A 19,610-nucleotide genomic window follows, 5' to 3' on the forward strand; every position below is an offset into this window, starting at 1 on the left:
AAAAAAAAAAAAAAAAGTATCAGGAATTCCAAAATCTCTAGGCTAGATTTTACAGAAAAGAAACTCAATAAATATTATTCTTTCTTCCGACAAACTTAATATCTAACCTAATAATGATATAGACAGACATTTTGCAAGGGAGGGCTGGAGTAATGGACACATAATAATACTTTTTTTAAAAAAGTAAATTACCCATATGTCCAGAAAGTAATATATGAGTATCTAAGAATGAAGCACAAAAAAAAAAAGTTAGTTGAAAAGAGATGAATTTATATCCAATAACGGATGCAAATAGCCACTTTCCTAACTGCTCAAGGTAAATTAGAAAGCATCTACTTCAGAATTCTTACAAATATGACTGCCTCGCTTATTTGACATTTAAATTTCTCTACTATTTAAAAATGTTATTTAGCTTTTATTTGGGCTCTTTTGTAACTCCAGTGAGATTTTAAACTCTATGAAGACAAGCACCATCTTTTACTTCTGTGATATTATGGAAATACACCATACAGTTCTATAATCTTAAAATGCTCAATAAATATATTGGGAGGAAAGCACTTTCACTATCTTTATATCCCTTGAGTTCCAAGGAGCAAAATGATTAAAAAAAAAAAAAAAATTCGGTCTTCAAGTTTTTGTATTTATTTTTTAACCTAGTAAAGGAAGGAATTTTCCACACTCCAAGTTATTGATATTAATCTTTACATGTGGAAAGCATACTCGTGTTGTATTAAAAAAAATCTCACTAAAGAGTCTTATTAATTTAACAACCTGAACATTCTAAATGGCTATAAATCCAGATGTTCTCTGATACTTACAGCTGCCTTATTTCTTCAAAGCATTAGCAATATGAATATGATTACCAGTACTTGCTTTTAACATCACCTCCAACTGGTCTACACTGCACTAAAATTCCTGTGTTTGCAGGATATTCCATTTGAAATTATTCCTGAGGCAGCTACTAGAATAGTAATAATAATAATAATAAAGCAATAACAGAATCAGGAAAGCCAATAGGATTATTGAAAAGGAATTCCTAGTCTATGTTTATAGTTCATTTGTATTTAATAGCAAATTAGACTTTGAGTGGTTATTGTGTGTTTCAGCAATTCTGCAGACAAGTGTTAAAAGGGAAAAAGCAATTTTCTCCGACAAACATAGACCTTTGACACTAACTACATTCTTATTTGCACATAAATGTTTTAAATGAACTGAAGTTATTTTGGTTTATTTAGTTCCTTCCTCAACCTTTCAAACAGACCTGTGGTGTTTGGGTAGGAATCACTTTCACAGGAACCCACACCGAATACCTGCTTTAATGTGGCCAGTAATTCCATTAGTCGTTGAGTTTTATTTCATCTAAATAACGCAGTAAATGAACTACAGTAATTCCCTCTGACTGTTGAAAAGAACTTCTGTTTAATACTAGCGCTACTGTAAAAAATTAAATAAGTCAAATATAAACAGAGGTATTGATATTAATTTAGTTCTAGAGAGGTTATAAAATTTTTATAATCAAAAACATAAAAAGTTGAGCACATTTCCAAATTGCCTGAATCTAAAGACATTACAGGAGAATAATTTTTTTCTCTGACCACTTAGATATTAGATAACCCATTTATTGAACACCTGTTTGATGACAAACAACAACATGCTAGACATGAGCCTAGAGGAGGGAGGATTGTAGAAGAAATGAAAGGCTGGTTTCCTGATTTTTAGTTTATCTACAAAACAGGGAGTTAAAAATAGTTTTTAAAAATTATGGAAACATTTAAAGACTTTGTAACAACAAATTCTTTTTTAAGGGATTTAACAAAGGCTGCTAAAATACTTTTTCACTTTGTTCTTTACTATTTTCACACACCTCTCCGTTTGAATCTTATGAGAGTGTCATTAGTTCCATTCAGGGCCAGATTCAAGGACATGGTACCTGTGTAGTGTCATATGAACCCAGGCTTAGAATAGTCCCAGGCTTAGTTGAATGCTCTGATATTACTGTCCTGAAATTCTTGATAATATTTGAACAAAGGGTCTTTATTTTGTACTGGGCCCCACAAATTACACTTGCATATGACAGACAAGAAAAGACACAGAGAGGAGTCATTTTCAAACTCACGGAAAAAATTAATTGACTTATCTAGAGAAGAAAAAGGAAATATGGGATTTTGTTTGGGTCTTTAATAGTACAGTGGGAATAAATGTGATTTGGGCAACAAAAAAGAGGAAAATGGGCGAATTCCAGGAGGATAAACCTATGAGCTATTTCTGTCAGGATGCTCATTTTTGAAGTAGGGAACTAGGGTCCACCCAGACTCAGGTTTATCTGTGTCTGATGAAATGCCAGCAAAATTCTCTAAGGGGAATTTTAAAAGAAAAGGCAAGAATTGAAATTAACTAGATCATGCTGTGAATAAGAGACTGACAGCCAACCTGATGTCATACGTCTATTACAACAGTCAACCTTCCCTTGATCAATGGGCTTAGAGTTGTTTCCTCAGTTTGGGTCAATTGCTTCTGTGCTGCCTTTGACTCTATGAAAACCAAAATGCTCTGTGCATTTGAAAGGAGCCAGCACAACACTATTTGTGACTCACTTGCCTCTGAAGTGTGGCCTTTCAGAATATTCTACAGTTTGGGTTTGAAATGCTCTAAATTAGGAGCTGGAAAATTATGTCCAGGGCCTGGCTTTGTAAAGCTCCAAATTAAGAATAGTTTTTCACATTTTTAAAGGGTTGTAAACAAAACAAAACAAAATAAACAACACAGAACAGGCAACCAGTGGTAAGGGGTGGGGGGTTTGGTGCAGGAGGTTACTGTTAATATATGTAGCCAGTAAACCCTAAAATATTTAGTATCTAGACTTTTACAGAAAAAAAGTGTACCAATCCCTGGTCTTGATAGGTTTAATCATTTTTAGAGAAATGTATTATACTCTTCAGAGTCTTCCTGGCCAAGAACAATTATTAGGGCATCTTAAAGCTAGGGTCCTTACATTTTTAACAGCTAGACTCACTATTCACAAAGCACAGTAGGGCCTTAAGAACTCCGTCAGGCTGATGTCTTGATCTTGGAGAGTCAGGACTACATACCCTCACCTCAGAGCAAGACTCCATTCAGACCTGCACTCCTTCCTGACCTTGATTCAACCTTGACTGCCTCTCCTTGGATCTCAGCCTCAATCAGAGTCAGTGGTAAATAGCAGGCTGCTTGTGATCTCTTACTTTCATCCTATCTTCTCTCCTACCCCCCTCTTCCTCTCGTGAAAAGCAGTCTGCTCATGGCAACCAAAAATTTACCTCTTTCTGTTATGCCTGTGGGTCCATATCATATTGACAGCCTTCAAGAAATGCAATCAGAATTCTTTGGCTCACTCACATGTCCAGAGTGCAGATCTAGAGTGCAGACCTTGGTGTTGGCAGCTGTACTTCTCTTTTTGCATTTACCTGCTTAGTGGCAGGTTCTTTTCCCAGGTATAGACAAAGCCCATCAAGCTCAGAATGTTGGCCATCACGAAGCCACCCCCAGCTGCTTCTGCTGCTAACAGATGGGTACCCATCCATGGGTTGTCCTGTCTCAGCAGCCAATCCATCATGGCCTGCCCCAACATTTTGGTATAGAATATTGGAGAAATGGCCCACTGCATTGCAGCTGAAGAAGACTAGCTGGAAACATGCCTGCTTTCAGCATAGAAGAGATTTCACTCCGCTGCAAATGGATATTTTTGGATGATTTAATGAAAACCTGCATTAGGTTTTTCCTGTCCTAGTATTCTTTAAAGCACTGCTACAAAAGAAAAAGAGAGATGTGTGCAGTTTGGATTTGGATAGATAATATAGTCGAAAATAGTCAAGAAAGGGAATATGAACTATTAAGTAAGATGCCGTTATTATATTCTCCTAGTCCTTTTAAACTTGACTGAACCAAATGTTCTTTCTTTTTCTTCTCCTTTCCTGACACAATGTTTTCGTGCAAAAATAATTTACTGAGAGGTTAACTTGTACTGGCTCTTCCTCTCTTTTTCCATTCCCTCATTACAAGCTAGAAGGCAGGTCCTTAGTCACAGATGTTTACAGAGTGGAAGTCAGAAGCCACTTAGAGTTGAAATCCCTTTTCCTGTCTCTTACAAAAACTTTTAAATAATTATGCAAGTGAATGCCTTCAAGGGCAGGAAGAAGAAAAATAAAGAGATTTTATTAAGGCTAAAAAGACATTGGAGATTGAAGAAATAAGTAAATAAGACAAAGAGAATGGGTCCTTTTAGGTCATGGTATCAATATCTCAGTCAATCAGCAAGAACTGAAAGGAGATGGTTTTATGGTGTTTCTAAAAAGCTTGGAGACCAGGCCCAGGGATTTTCAGTTTTCCCATAATTATGTTTTCTTCAAGCAGAGACCAAAGCATCAAAGTTATGTCCCATGGTACAATGGGCATCTTATTGGCACTGCGGATGGATGCCTAATGGCCAATGGTCCTATGGATGTTTCCAGTGCCATGACGCTAAAAAGTCTCTAGGACAGTTGCATAGCTCTGGGCAAAGCAATTCCAACAATACTTAATATTACTTTTCCCACTAGTTGATGATAGGGAACCATAGAGTCAGAATGATTTTCATTTTAAAAAAATAGATAAATGACTTTCTGGAACATCCGAGATTATGGACTATGATTTCAATTGGCCACATCTTTCTGTTTGTAGATGATCATGATGAATACTTATAGATCTTGAAAGGAGGGAAGCCCTGTGGCCTTTGCCGTAAACAAGGCCAGCAACCCTTGCCATAAAGCACCCCTTCACATTTTCATAGTCATTGGACTTTATTATCAGTGATGGTTCATCAAGAAAGCTGCAGTTTAAAGCCTAGCACCTTGAAGACACTCTCCTACTAATCTCAAGGATTATTATTGCTCTATGCTGTAGAATCTTCTTCTAAACAAAACGTGTATTGGGGGGGAAAGGGAAAATGTCCCCAACTGAATTGATTTTGCAGGGTGTGTAGAAAGAAAGGGTGCCCCTTTTCACACACATTGATGTCAGAGGATTTCACTCTCTCTACCTAGTATGTGAATCCCTTACATCCTTGGTAACCTGGTACTACTAGATCATCTAAGTTTGCAATTGGGTTAAATGCTAGAAGTGCAGAAATGAGATGCCTTGGCTGGAGGAGTCTTTCTGTGGTCACCCTGCCTATCTCCCTGCCTCCAGGCAGATTAGCACCTAAACCAAGCAACTCACAAAAGTACTGTCTATTTTTAAATAGCTCAAGAATCAGCATTATGTAACCACTTTGGTAACCCAGTTAAATGGTTACCACGCTGTCCCTATACCTAACCTTAACAATAATGTAAAATAATAATTAGAAGAACAGGAATGTGAAATAAACCAAAAGAAAACAAGCTCAAAAAGAAAGAAAGAGAGAAAGAAAACAATCTCTAACTTAAGCTCAGGTTTTTCTTTTGTTTTGTATCATTTGTTTTTACCCTCACTCAAGGAGGCAACTTGTATTAAAAGTGCCCACAGGCTATTTAAGATCACTCACTCATGCATATACTCATTTATTTATTCACATTTACTCCGTATTTTCTTTTTAACTCTTATACTGCCTGAATTTATCTTATTTATTTTGTCTGTCACTCTGTATTCCTCTACTCCCATCTCCCTACCACTGAATGGAAGGTTCAAGAAAACATCATCAGAATTAGTTCATGGCTATATATCCTGTTGTTAGATTTTCAATAAGAATAGAGCACATATGTACCAAATATTTTTAAATGATAGAATAAAATAAATAACAAATTGATAAATGTATCAAGCATCAGTAAGTGTCTACTTCATACAAAGCACTTTCAGATTACAAAAATGTGCTCTGCAGCACCACTAAGCAAAAGTAAAAACATGATTTGGTATGTTCTAATAGAAAGATATATAAGGAGTTCACAGGAGACATATTTCTAATTAATCTATTGTGATGAATTCTTACTCTTTTTCTTGTAGAGATTGCTTTGACACTCAACCCCAACCTTTGCCAACAAATATGGCAACATAAGCCCCCAATCTCTTAAAAAGCATGGTTTGACTTTAGTTACACAATTTCTGGCAAGTTTTCTGTGAGGGCTGTCCAGAAGGAAGTTCCATCTGGAGGAGACTCTACTATGTCACCTTCCCCTTGAAAAGAGGAAAAAGTATAGCTTGTCAGTCAAACCTCCAAGAAATCCACAGCCTCAGAGTACCCTCTGATGATGCTGAACAATTCATAACCCCTGAAGTGTATTTCATAAATCATATATACTACAACTTGACCGATCAAATGATGGCTATGAGCTCCATCTAGACCCCTTTTAGCTTTAAAAAGCTGAGCTATGCTCCAGAGATAATTTAGAATTCACATTCCAGGGAGCATTGCCAATATTTTCCCAGAACTAATAACCATTATTTTCTCACAGCCTCTACACTGAATCAGCATTATCAGAACAGTGATGGGTGAAAAGGGTTAACTTTCTATGCAAGCTAGTGCTATCTGTGATTTTTGTTTTTTGGTTGGCAAGACAGTAGTATTAAATGCCAATTTTAAGAAACTTGAAACATTCTCCCAAGGGCCTACGGATGATACACCCTAAAACATGGAAACTGTCAAGCTGCTTGTTGAGCATTCTGGTCACAGAGAGGCCTGTACTAGAGTCAGCACCGTGTTTCCACCAGATGGATAAATCAATGATAGAATGTGAGTGTATATGCATCCACCTAGAAAAGCAGAGGAACAGTGAGGGAAGCTAATCGTTTTTAATCTCCCTCTTATAGGAGGTTTTATGTTTAAAACCTCATCCCTTTAAATTATTTTCCTAAAGTCAGACTGTCAAATAGACTTCTGATTCTTGCATTTTGAATGGGCCATTTCCTTCTATCCTTCTTTGAACATGTGCAAATAACAAAATAGGAGTTATTGATATTCTAACCCTGTGTGCTTCAAATAGCCAGGAGAATAAATATCCCTTGTGGCACTACAAAAAAATATACTTCTATTTCTTCCATACTTTATCAACAGCCACTGCTTAGCAGTTACATGATACAGTTATATGGACTTTCTGATAGTTTCCCTTTTTTGATATATGAATTCACAATTCAGATGCATTTAAGGGTCACTGCATATCCCATCTTCTCTATCAAGTGGTTTTCATGGCCCAACTCTAAAAAGGCGAGATTTTTAAAAGCATCTTTTTGGCAAATACATTTTCTTCCATTGATTTTTTCCCTCGTGTTGGCAAGGGAAATTCATCCACATGTTTGATTTATTTACACTATTTTTTGAATGTTGTGCCATATAAAATCTAGTTAAGACTTCTGCTTCATTTCAATCATTTTCGACCCTTTTTTATAGAATATGATTTTTGTTGTCCACCTTTTCATTGAAATTTTCATCTCTCTTGGTGTCTGCCTCAGAAACATCTGGACACTTTATGTCTCTTGGGCATTCTTCTTAGAACTTCTACTGAATTTAGAGATCATCCTTGAAATTCTCCCTTAATGCCCAAACACAAACCTATATAAGCATCCTCTATAATCTTCATCTTGGAGACTCTAATTCAATGGGTTTGAATAAGAACCTAAGAACCTTCATCTATATGGGTTCTGCATGAGACAGAGATACATAGCCACAATTGGGAACCATGCATCGAGAACCTTTTTTTTTTTTTTTTCCCCTCTCAAAATCTTACATGCTATCACAGTTTTCTTACAAATGCCTTCCTCATTCTAGTTTCCCAAATTCATGTCTTCAAGGCTGGTCCCCCATCTGAATTCCAGCCTTCATTTTCAAGAGTATTGGACCTGGGGCGCCTGGGTGGCACCGTGGTTAAGCGTCTGCCTTCGGCTCAGGGCGTGATCCCGGCGTTATGGGATCGAGCCCCACATCAGGCTCTTCCGCTATGAGCCTGCTTCTTCCTCTCCCACTCCCCCTGCTTGTGTTCCCTCTCTCACTGGCTGTCTCTATCTCTGTCAAATAAATAAATAAAATCTTAAAAAAAAAAAAAAAAGAGTATTGGACCCATTCATGTGACTATACTACAACCCTTCAAAGGAGTATATTATGTGCATATCATACACCAGATACCACGCTACCCACTTTACACACATTACCTCATTTAATCATTGTAACAAGCCATGAGGTACAGGTTATTAGTCGCATTTTCCAGATCAGAAAGTTCTAACTCAAGGAGGTTATATGACCCACTGTACTTTATACAATATTAAAAGAGCAAGTTGACTTGACAGTACAGATTTTTCTCTTCCCATTAAACACATATTTTTTAGACCACAAATATAAAATTAATTGTGGATTTTCATTTGGTCAGGTTGATTCTTTTTCTGAATTCCATCTTTTTCTGTGCATATTCCTACAATTTTTACAAAGGTAGCCAGAAACATTATTATTAGTTAAGAATTATGCTGTTGTCTCATGCCATCCTTCTAACAAAATCATGAGTTAAAAACCATTATTACAGATGAGAAAATTAGACTCAGAGAGGTTGAGTATCATGTCCAATGCACTCAGGTAGGTAATGGCAGAGCTGGGATTGCCTGAACTCTCAGCTAGATTTTTCAACCACAAAGCTACACTCAATTGAAAATAAGAACCCTCCTGGCCCTCAGACATAATAATGAGCAGGAGTCAAGAGTATCCTATTTTACTCTGAAGGCAAAAGTTTAAAAAGACTTCAAAATCTTAAGATTGAGTCAGTCTACGTTTTTGGGGGGGAAATGCCACACCATGGAATTAAATTACACACGGTGTACACTAAACTCACACAGACGCACACTTAATGAGCTCCAGAAATGTTTCATGATGGATATTTTTAATTGTAATTATATAAGTAGTGATGTAATCATTGCAATATTTTCCAAACTGAATGGTCAGAAATGATAGAAAATAAATATTACTACACTAGCAGAACCAACTATGGCAATTGGAATATTTTGAAGAAGTTCTCATTTCTGTCCATGTTTGACCCTTATGGAGAGAAAACAGGTAGGAATTAGAAGGTCATCCTATGTCAATTAGAAGGCCAATTGATTTTTAATAACAATTAGCAATGGAATGACTTGTTCATAATGTGAGACTAAGGCTTATCTATCACAATAGGAGACTAAGTCTGCTATGCAAACAAAATAAGGCTTTTCCAGAAAGTTTATTATGTACTAATTCTAGTTTGTGAAAAACTTTAGGCATTTAAACATTTATGAAATTACCTAATCCTTGGAATCTGCCATGCCAAAACAAATGCTTATTATTTTTTAATTTCAAAATTCCCATGTTTGTTTTCGTATAAATCTGAAATCATTCCAAAATAATTTTTGCTTTTAATTCCCATGTTTGGGCCTATTGGTTAACTCTCTTAGCATATGAGAGGACAAACAAGGTAAAAAAAATAAAAACATTTGCTTTATCATTCTTTCTGTTTCACAACTAATCTTGGAATAATCTAGTACTAAAGAAATGGAATTATTTTGTCTCTATAAATATAATCAATATAATTTCATCCTTATTAATAATTTGGCATCTCTTGATAATTTAGGTTGATCAAGGATTATGTGTTTTTTTTTAATACTTAGAACACTTAGAATTTGAGCATTAGGTGGTTAGCAGGGTGGAAGAAGCTACCTTTGTTCAAAGAAGAATAGATAAGAGTAAAGGAGGAATGGGTTGTTACAAAAGCAAAGAAAAGATATCTGTGCAGAATGTTCACTACCATATTAAAAAATCTATAAGAAGGGAGGAAATGAAGGAAGTAACAAATGCTACTATTATATATTACAAAGCCATGACTTTCTTAAGGACAAGGCCATGATCATTTTTATTTGCATCTGCAGCAGATGGCCATGCTTAGCAAATATTACATGCTGAGCAAATATCAGTTGAAGTATTTTTTAAGCTATTATTAAGGGTTTTATGTATTTTCTCAAAAAATATTATAACATTTTAATATTATTACATAAATGAGAGAAATTAACCATAGCAACAAATATTTAAAATGTATGCATACTATAGGTTTAGGGTTAGGTGGACATCAACAATCATGTGAGGTGCTATCATTAGCCCCTTTTTCAGATAAAGAAACTGAGTCACAGAGAGATTTGGCAACTTAGCTAAATCCCACATCCAGTACCTGGCACCACAAAGGATATCTCTTCAAAGCTGTGTACTTATCTTGCAAATTTGATTTCCACATAATTTATAAAGTTATTTTTTAAAGGCCTTTCTCTCTTATCCATAGCTTTCTGGGGCCATATTTCTTACTCCGAAGATTTCTCCAAAGATGTATTAAAAGGGGGAGAGGGGAATTCAAGAAAGCTGTCATTGCTTGTTTCTTGTTAATGAACTTTCCAATTACAAACTTCTCTTTGCTTGTCTCTCAGCAGATCCCACATCCCCCAGCATCATTTTCTTTCTGACCTTCCTTCTTTTTAATGTGCCTGCTTATCCCACCCCATCCTCACATTCATAAATCTCTTGAGCTCATCATCTCCATTCACTTAAGAAATATACACCAAAAATTTGCTGATCTTCCCAAATTAGCATTCTCTGGAAAGAACAGAAGCATGACAGAACATTGCAGTTCTCTAAAGCCAGGGAAGAAGATTTACTGCATCATTCCAGGCCTGAAGGGAGGAAACAAGCCCTCTATCCAACAGCACCAAAACAACTTGAGTCATTTTGCCTGTTTCAAGATTAGAATCAAAGGAATATGCGAATATATTCTTGCCAGTGTGATTCAGTCCACTGGATTCTGAAACCAAGTGTTGTGCAGATTCTCAGTGTTCAAGATTCAAGCCCTTGAGATGCACGAGATAAACACAATAGCACCTAAAGGAAACATCTATCATTTTCCCTTACAAATGGAGGGATTTGCCTGCCTTGGCCTCCATTCAGAAGAATGGGTAGTTTGCCCCTCAGAAGTACTCCATGACAGAGGCCACAATTCTGCTCTTCGAAATAAATAAACGGGGATCATGGATGCTCACCTAGCTTTTAGGATAAAAGTTCTCCCACACAGCAAGAAATCTGAACTTCCCATGACCTATATAATATGCCATGTAGGCCACTGTATTTGTAAAAATTACCTGCCACTCCAGCATCATGGAGGCCCATTCACAAATGATATAACTCTGTTTGCTCAAGGCAAAAATATATCTCTGTCCCCATCTGTTCTGTTACTTGTCCCTCTAGTTTATTGTAAGTTTCTTAAGATACAATTATCTCCCTTAATTATCTTGAATGTAGCAAAAGAAAGGTCGATTAGCACTCTATGTACAAAATAGGCAAGCGTCGTTTGGTTTCTATTCTTTGCACCCTAGTTTGATTTTCTAAATGTGTTTTGAGACTCAGCAGAGAATTAACTGATCAACTGGGTACAAGTAGAAGAAGCTCATCAGATAATTAAGTGATTGGTTTTGCCTTATTTCAAAAGGGCCACTTACTACCTGCACAAAATAGAACTGAACTTATTGCTAAATTTACCAATTCCCCATTTTCCAAGTGGTTCCATTATTATCGTGGCTTGATTGTACCAGTCTGAATAATACAAAATATTATCTTCTTGTTGTAAACTGGCTAAGCAAGATTCCAAAGCAGGAATTCAGAGGGAGCCCACCCACCCACTGTGTAGTACAATCCCATCTGAAACGGTTTGCTTCCCGTGTCTGTGAAGGTCATTAAGTATATAAGACAATGGAGGAGGTGCTAAGAAAATACAGTGGGGGCCACCAAGACATTTGCCTCAAGTGTCACTGTATAATAGCAGGAAGTGATGTACACAGAATACAAACAGGAAATAACACGGCCAAAACCAAGCTGGTGCCAGATACTGCATGGAAAGTATGACAGATGGAGCTAGGCCCAGAAGGATTTAGACTCTTGGGTGGGTTCACCTTCTTCTTCTTCTTCTTCTTCTTCTTCTTCTTCTTCTTCTTCTTCTTCTTCTTCTTCGCCTCCCCACCTTCTAGAATGCAATGGCTATTTGTTGAACTAAATTTAAATTTCTGAACTGAATAATATTTAAGTTTTTACATATCTTCCTTCAAACAAGTCCTTCCCTACCTTTATTTGATTGTTCTTAGTTTAGTGTTGTTGTGTGTGTGTACATGGAGCTATTAAAGTGGTAGATTAGAAGAATGCCAAGTCCCAGTGGATGTGAATTTGATATTTTCATATTGATATGGTGTTTTCATATTGATATGGTGAGATACTGTGTCATGGAGAAGAATGCGGATAGGTAGGTGAATTAAAACATGTTGAATGAATATATCAAAGTAATGCTGATTACTTAGGTAAAGACAAAGGAGCCTCCATACTTTAACTTAACAAAGCACTATCATCAGTTCTGTCTTATTCAACATGACTTTTTTGCAGTATTCACCAAAAAGGAAACCAGCATGAATCTGGGAGAGATGCAAACAGGTTGGATATAAGAATTAAAATCAGGGGCACCTGGGTAGCGCAGTCGTTAAGCATCTGCCTTTGGCAGGGCGTGATCCCGGCGTTCCAGGATCGAGTCCCACATCGGGCTCCTCCGCTGGGAGCCTGCTTCTTCCTCTCCCACTCCCCTGCTGTGTTCCTTCTCTCGCTGGCTGTCTCTCTGTCACATAAATAAATAAATAAAAAATCTTTAAAAAAAAAGAATTAAAATCAGACCGTGCAAACCGGGATAAATGAGAAAAATACAATAAGATGACATTTAATTGAGGAACAACACATTAAACTTCCAGAAAAAGGACTAGTAATAATAGCAGCTACTATCCACTAAGCAAATACAAATGTATTAATCCTTGTAATGACACAGTGAGGAGAGTAACAGGGCTTATCCTTCTACCTTTTACGTATGCATGCTAACTGCATATCTGTAGAAACTGACATGAAGAAAAATGTCTCTTTGATCAAAGCAGAGCTTACATGATGATTTATCAAATTAAGAACACACTTAGCCAAAGCATTTTTATAAAACATTGCAAATGTCTAATCAAATCATAAGTAAAGAAAAAGATGTTCCTATTTATTTTCCATTTGCTTTATTGAATTTGTTAAATTCGAAAACATCTGTTATACTAAAAGATACCCTACATAAAGTAACAGGTTTTGATGTTCCCAAATAAAATTTTATAAAGTGCTCCTTGACTTAAGGGTACTTGTTTAATAATTCTAACCTCCTGTAAGATTGTGTGTGTGTGTGTGTGTGTGTGTGTGTGTGTGTGTTAACCTCCAACTCAATATCATTAAGATATCTAAAATAAAATCTGGTATCTAGAAACCAAGGACTGTTCTCTTGTTTGGGGAAGGAGGCATCATTAGTGGATCTTGTTTGGGGAGATATTAATCACCTACCTCTCAGTCACTGGCATAGAAACCAAAAGTTGTTTTTTAATTCAGTTTACTTTTTCTTAATACAGCCAAAATGGCAAGGGAGGTTTTCTAATAATCAACAAAACTAGCAACACTCTTATTTAAATACCTTTCCTTTTTCTTCATAAATGAAATAAACCCCCTAGGGGAATGTGTTGGCTCTTTGGTCATAAATCCTATCTCTCTCTTCCAGAAGCAACTTTATGTGAAGATGTAGCCAAATTTTCCTCTGAATCCTCAGTGCTTACCAATGGTGGTGGTGACATTTTCTCCTGGAGGAAATTAAATTTGCCTTCACCTAGCCCTTCAAAATGATGAGCTTTGCCTCTCAGCAACGGGTTGTCCTGGCAGAACTCCATCCCTGAGATAAGGTGATGCATCACTGTGACATATAGAATGGGTTTTCAAGAGCTGTCTTCCAAACTGTACAGGGTAGCTTTCCATTCCTGGCTGGGGCCACGGAGGACTTGTGGATAGAATACGGACAGCATCCTTTTGAGCAGAGAGCTGTTTTCACTGCTGCCTTATTGACTGAGATGTGCTCCAAATTAAAGATTTTACCTTGTGCTAGAATGTGCCAAGGAGTGGGGACACTGAGGATAGACAAACCCATATGGCACTGAAAGTTCAATTCCTCCCCATTTTGTTGGGCAAGCAAAAAGTGGGCTCAGCATAGCTAAACTAGATTAGCAGAAGATCAGACTGGTACCAGCCAGTGTTCCAGAAGTTCCTCCTTAGTAATGAGGACACTCCTTTACCCAGGAAACTCCCACTGTTACAGAATTGAATAGATGTATCCTACTGTCCTATTTTCTTTTAAATATGAGGAGCACGATGGGGTCGGATCCTTCTGTTGGAGCCTTTTCTTTGCTGCATCCAGCTCAGCCACACCCAGCCTAAGCACATCTTTGTGTGAAATAATGAGATCTCGGGGGAACTTGTGTATTGTTTTCCTGCTTCTAAGTTTTCCTCACAGTAAAATCAGTTTTATATGTATACACCATGGCTCTGTGCTGTGTGTGTCTATACCCACCCCACATTGCACAACAGCTTGACTCCAAGGCCTGTGAGCATTTTAAATTCATTCTACACGTTGGCTTTGCCAGCCACCTAAAAGTAAGCAATGGACACAAACATCTCTCAAAATCTCTTGGGATGCTGAGCAAGTGAAATCTACTTCAGAGTATTTGACTTGAACACGCCTTCCTTCTTTTCTCCTTTGATCTTTCTTGAGTTCTTCCTTTTCCTAAGTAGAGGAATGGCAGGAAAGCTGTCAAATTGGATTTAGGATTACCATGGGAGAAAGAAGGAGGAAATTATCTGGCTTCCTCTTCTTTGTTCTCTAGTCCTGAAAAGAATCATAAAATACAACATACCCAGGAATCTGGCACTATACAAACAAAATCAAAGTTATGCACATTGTTAATTGGGCACTATCTACCTTATTCGTGACTATAAAAGATGTAATTGATGGTTTCTGTCCTGGGTGATGTTTGATGTCTCCTTCCAGTATTCTTATTTCTGGCACTTCACGTGCAGTCATCTTGCGTCCATTGGTACCTGCTGGTATCTGAAGCAGATTTCAAACAAGTGAAGAAAATTGATAACCTGCCAGGAAGTGTGGAAAGATTCCAGCTCATTATCAACAGTGGGAATTCTGGCCAACAATATGGATATTGTGGCTGGGAGCTTAGGTCCTCTCTTCAGATATTTTGTTTTGATTTATTCTGTAAATATGTAGGAATTTTTATTATTTAAGATAAGATAAAGTTTTTACTTCTAGCCCTCTGGTTGCAAAGATAGCTGTTGCTCTGTAAATCAACACAGGATTATCTGCTTTCCTCATAGTGTTCGCTGAAGACAGATAGTTGCAACAATTCATCTTAATGTTGTGTCCTTTAAGTCCTGTTTCCAAAAAAAAAATACACCAAAAAAGGTACAGTATGTAGAGGAATAACACATAGTTCAATATGTAGAATTAAATCCTATACATTTATCTCATTTGGTTTCTTAAACTTTTTTTTTCTTTCTCATAAGTAGGTTTTATTTTGAGAAGTTAGGTGTTCACACAGAGAGCTGAAAATTGTTTCTAAATGGTTCTTCATGTTTTTCCAAACAGAAAATACATCGAATGTAAATATAGAATGCATTATTTCTGTCTTTCACATCAAGTTCCGATTTTATAATTTATTAAAAGTTAAAAATTGTAGCTGACCCATATGAGTCAATAATTGTAGGAGACTGAGAAGACCCTAATGTCAAGAAACATGCAGAAAGACAATGAGCACAAAAACTGGCACATTCTGGACAGCAAAATCTGAATACGGCTAACGTTCACAGAAATGGAAATCATTTAAATTCTTGAATAATTTTCCTGCTTCTCCATGTATTTTCTGAATCAATTACAATTTAAATAATTATCATTCTTGGATGGGATAAAACACTTAAGGCTTAAACAAATATGTTGGGTCACATTTATACTATGAAAGCAACAAGTCAGTATGTAAAATTATGCATTTGAGGATCTTTCTCTTAACCTTGGCAACAGAATGCTAAACAAATGCACAGAAGACAGATTTTCTCATTGTCTTTCTTGCTGTAGGCATTGACCAGCCCTGGTTCTTTATCATTGATCTGCATCTCATAGACAAGGGTATTCTATTTAGAAGTGTTAATAGTTTATAGCATTTAAAATAACTAGATATTGGCTATGGACTGGCTACAATATCTGAATTATACACTTGTTTATAATGTGCACACATTGATAAGAAGTAAGGATGCCTAAATATTTACCATATTTTGCATTTTCTTGTGAACATATGCATTATTCCATTTCAGTTAAACCAGTCTTGTAAATTTAGATATTATGATTCACCAATCTACAGAAAAAAATACAAAACAATAAAGAATAGAAATGAATACATAATTCAAAAGTTCTGAGTAACAGAGAAGCTTGGGTAACTGATTAACTCATTTCACTAACTATTTTAACAAAAACTGGCAATACAAATTAAAAACGTTTTTTTTGTTCAGGCGTGGTTAAATGTCACACAACTGGATATATATTTACCAGTGCCTCACCCTCAGGGTCTGTACCCAGTTCTCATTTCCCTCAGGACACTGAATTCTTACATAGGAAATCATATACATTCTTTGTTATGAACCTCTTATGTATTCGAATGAACTTTCTGTTATTTCATTCTCTTTTGACAAAAATAGAGATTTAACAACCTTTTGAATGCTCAGTACCCAGTCCAAGTAGTCAGGCCGAGAATGAAATCTTTATCAGGCAGAGTAGAAAGTTGAACCAATAACCAGAGAATAAGTACTGTGTAGGTAAATACTCTTGAGTAACTCAGGCCTCAAATCCCATAAATACACATAAATGATTTCTTTCTCTTGAAAGATTTAAAATAATTATTCTCAACTCTTTGTTCTAATAGTAAAAGCATGGCTCAATACAGTTATTATAACACATTTCTTTCCCCATTTAGTACTTTTGACAGTATAAGTTCTCTCCATTCGTTACGATGTGAAAATACTTCTTTGGTCTTTATCATCTGTTCTTGGAAAATGATAGCTGCCACTTACCACTCAGTAAAGATGGTGAAATAAATATCATACATGCTTACATAAACACAGATAAGACAAAGACTAGATATGAGCTCATGTTGATTGCATAGACATATAAATTCATAGATGAGAAATATTTACATACGTATAAAAAAAGGAAATTATATTTTGCTATTTTTTTCTATTTTGCTATTTTAACAGACTATGTATGTTGATTATAAATGACAAAACATTGAACTGTTGCCTTAAACCAGGTTTTCCCGGTGAAATTAAAACATCAATGAAGAAATGCAAACATTATTTTTTACTAAAAACAGGCATAGCTTTAATCAAACTGAAGGAATATTACTTTCTTCCAAAAAAGCACTGCAGTTGATAGACATGTAAACACAACTGTGAATTGTGAATTCCATAAGTGAACTTCATGTCTGACATAGTTAACGTTCGGGGCGGGACAACATGCTAACTGATTTCTGTATTCAGACAAAAGAATACTGAGCATTAACAGTATACAGTTACTATTCAGAAGACACAAGACATTAATGACAAATCAGACTCTCACCTTGTCTTGAGGAGGACCCTGGTCATGTGCAAAACAGTAGAAATTCAATGCAATGTGGTGAAAGTCAAGTGTTCAAACCTTAGAAGATTAACGAGTTAAGAGATTATGGGATCTCCACATGACAGACAGCACAGCAGCTAATACAAAATCATGTATTAAAGGACATTAAAAGTTACATAAAAGTGTTCCCACTGTAATACCAATATAGTAACACAAAACTGCACACCCAGTGTGGGCCCAGTTCTATTAGGGAGGAAAATAGAGAAAAGAGGGAGGGAAGACGAGAGAAGGGCAGGAAAAAAGAAAAAGCAATGAAAAGGAAAGAAAAACAGGAGAGAGAAAAGAGAAGGAGGGAGAGAGAAAGAAAAGAAGCAGCTGGAAAGAAGGAAGCAATATTAACAGTGTTTATAACTGAATTGTGAAATTACATGTATTTTTATTTATTCCTTATACTTTATTGTCTTTATAAATAATGCATAACATTATTACAAAAGTAAATTAAATAATAAATTTTAGACAAATATTGCTTACAAACCATTTACCAAACGAAATCAGTAGTTTTTTGTTTTTTATCTTTTGTCCTTTTCCATATGAATATTTAATTTTTACATATATAAAAAAATTAGAAAGGGAGCTTTACATTCCTCATTTTTATTTACCATAGACCTTGAGCTTTGTTTTCTCCTAACGTTTCTTTTCTTCTGTATTTCTTTTCTACCATTGCTATTGCCATGCCACCCCCACCAAACAACCTAATATTCTAGTACATACCTTTCCATACCTTTCACTCTCCTAATGTAGACGCTTGCAAATAGTTATGAATTATACATGATTTCTTGCCTTGTCTTAATGTTTTTATGCACCTCACATGTCTACTTTTTGTGGACATTATTCCAAGTCAAAAGTTATAGATTTAAGTTATTACATGTAATATTCCCAAGAGGTATTTATTTAATGTCTACTATATACTGGGAACTCTTGTAGCCTTGGGGCTACAGCACAAACAAAAGAAGTAAGTCTCTGCCACAATGATGCTTTCCAAATCCCACTGAATGAATAAACCACAATTTATTCGATAATTCTCCTATTCATGGATATTTAACTTGTTCCCAAATTTTTCCTTTTTGTTTTGCCCCTACACACAGCCCTACAATAAACATCCTTTTATATTTATGCTCTTATATTCTCCACATCTTATTTTATCGTGGCCTTATATCATTTCCTGGTTCAGAAACACCAATTATCATTATTTTTAAGGAATGAAGAAAGGGCAGAGGAACAGCCACTGGGCAGAATGATAAAGTAGGAGAACTTACAAAGCTCAAATAATTAAATAAAGTAAATCATTTAAATATATATGATATTTGCAGTTAAAATGTTCTTTACTTACACTGCGGTATATGAGTTGGGTAATAGTGGAAAAATATTATTCACCTCTATCAAAAAAATATATGTGGTCCATTGCATCATTTTAATTGCTTCTTACATGTTTTTAAATGTGACTATCAAAGAGAAAGAGAGAGATTGGTGCATTTCCCTACTGAGTGCCAAATACTTTATCAGTCCTTTTAATTTTATTATTTCATTAAATATTACCAATTCTATTCTTATGATACTGCTATAATCACTGTCACCATTTTACAGGTGAGGAAATAGGATCACAGAGGCTACTGGCTAAAAAGCAACAGAGTTAAGAACTAAAATTAAAAGTTTCATTCCAGCTCTCATGTCCCTCAAGCTACAGGTACTGAGAAACTTTCCCCCGTTGGGGAAGATTAGTACAAATAATTCCCCACTAAAAGAAAGAACACGGTGCATGACACTGTGAACAGCCATGCACATTTGATCTTCGGGAAGTTGTGACCATGTCTTATATATAAACCTCACTACCTCTTTCATTGCTTGTGACATACACCAGGTATTCAATTGATATCCATGGAGCCTATTTTAAACTTCCCAGTAAAGCCTTAAAATTCCTAGGAATGTGTTCCTTACCCCCACCACTGGAATGGTTACAGTGTAGATTTTTTCCTTTATAAACTAGATTGATTGTATTTGTTCATTACACAAAGTAACTGCACACATGTG

This window comes from Ursus maritimus, unplaced genomic scaffold (genome assembly GCF_017311325.1).
Source record: "Ursus maritimus isolate PB19 unplaced genomic scaffold, ASM1731132v1 scaffold_14, whole genome shotgun sequence".
NCBI lineage: Eukaryota > Metazoa > Chordata > Mammalia > Carnivora > Ursidae > Ursus > Ursus maritimus.